Here is a 2,279-nt window from a genome sequence, read left to right as displayed (position 1 = left end):
CCCCTCCCCCCCCCCGCTCCCCCGCTCAACACAGACATGAAGGGGTCCAGATGAGCTGAGAGCAGATCTATGCAGCCTGGATCTACAGCAGCAGCAGGCTGATGTCTGAGCGAACAGCGCCTCTAGCGGACAGGTCGGGAAACTGCAAGATAAATGACTACCAGGGCAAAAAAGTAAATAATGTGGAAATATATCACACATTGGACATTACACGCTACCAATTTACAATAAGAGTTCCCTTATGAATGAATATTACTAACTTAAATACTTAATAAAACATTAATAAGTGCATTAGAGAAAAAAGGACAATACTGATTAGCTCAATTTTCACAGTTTCGCTGCCTGAACTGTTTAGTTTATCAAGCATTTGTAAGTTACACCTGCATCTAAGCAAAAATGATTTTTTACATTGTTATTTAATTTAAAAAAAACTAAGCAACTAGCAAAAAAAATTTTAACGGTTGTAAAGCACTTTGAGTCACCTTGTGCTGAAAAGTGCTATATAAATAAATCTACCTACCTGAATGAAAAAATTAACAAAAGTTACAGCACTTGATTATTAATGTTTTAAACAGTGTTCACAAACTCATAGCCAATTATTTTATCTTACCTTTTTATTTTTTTTACAAATTTATGTTTACTTTGGTTGTCGTTTCCATTTATATATATTCTGGATGTCATCTTTTAAAGCACATGTGTCACACCGTTCCTCGGGGGCCAATCTCCTGCTTGTTTTAGACGTGTTCTTGCTTTAAAACACCTGCTTTAAATGAAAGACTTGTGGACCTGCTGCTGGAGAACTAGATCGTTTGGTGAGAAGGTAAATAAACCAATTGAATCAGGTGTGTCGGAGCAGAAAAAGCCTAAAACTTCCAGGACAAGTGATCCCACAACACTTGGAGTTTTAAATAAGTTCCTTTAAAGCAGGGGGGGGGGGGGCAAAGACTAAAATCAAACATAAAAAAGATCATCCTGTACCACTTCAAATGGTGCAGTGTGGAAGAGTTTACTCTATTCTAATTTTTTTCCAGATTAATTGGAAGCAATACTGAAATGCAGGTCCACACTTAATGTAAACAAAACACTCAACTAAATCTACCAAAAAACAAAAACACAACTAAACAAAAAAAACTTGATGTTGCTCGACTCGCTGATTGATCTCCATTAGGCTGGCCGTAGTCTGTGTAGGGAAACTATAACTGAATCGGACAAGCGTGGAGTCAAGAACGAGACATTTAAGTGAAAATATGTGAGTAAATTTCAATCTGAAGCTGCATTTCATAACGGGTCTGAACAAATCCGTCTCATTGGTTATATAGAACTTTCCAGAAAAACTTGTTTAAGTCTATTTGAAAGCAGACAGTTTAAAAAATATATACCTCTTTGCTCAAAACTGTCCCTAAATATGTACCAAAAAATCAAACTGACTTCTTAATCCTAAACGCTCTTTTTGGACATGGCCGTTGTTGACCTATTTTCAGCCACTTTAGCTGTTTCTGTAGATAAACAAATAGGATTCATTTTATTTTTTTATCCAGTCTTCATGACATTGCAATGACTACATTTAAATGTCAATGAATGCATGTAAATTCAGCTGCAATTTAGTGACTAGCTGCTAAAAGACGTTGAATGATGCTAACACAATACATATAAGATGGGAAGTGTGAATTAAAACAGCTAGTGTGGAACAAAGAGACACTTTTTGAGTAAATGTACAAAAATGCAAAAGAAGAGTATAGGAACATATTTTATTCCAATTTCAAACATTTAAAGGAGAAGGCTATGTAAAAATCATTTTCATGTTTGAATGAGGTTCAGGCAACAGTGGTTGAAATGAAACATACAAAAAAAAAAAAGAAAAAGAAAAAAAGAACAGAGAAATATGGCTAAAATATTGTAAATTAAAAACCATTAGGACCCTTCTCCTGAACAGAGTACGCCACCCGGCCACCTCCTCCCCAACCTGACAAACATGCAAATTAATCAACACATCTTAAAAACAGCAGTTCATCATTAAATCTTAAATATAGAATAACATTGTCCCTTTTTTTATTATTTTTTATTTTCTAACTCTTTATTTGTTAATCACATAGTGTTTGTTTCAAAAAGCGGGCCGTGGAATTTACCGGCCCTCAGATTTTTCACAACATCGGCACTTGTTAAAAGTCTGGCTTTACAAAGAAAGGGAGTTGGCACACCTCATTGTACAGAATTTACATTTGGTATACTTAAAAAAAAAACATTACTTTCAATGTGTACACCACCACACAAACTTGAAC

Source organism: Kryptolebias marmoratus, linkage group LG24 (assembly GCF_001649575.2).
Source record: "Kryptolebias marmoratus isolate JLee-2015 linkage group LG24, ASM164957v2, whole genome shotgun sequence".
NCBI lineage: Eukaryota > Metazoa > Chordata > Actinopteri > Cyprinodontiformes > Rivulidae > Kryptolebias > Kryptolebias marmoratus.
This window is presented reverse-complemented; position numbering follows the sequence as displayed.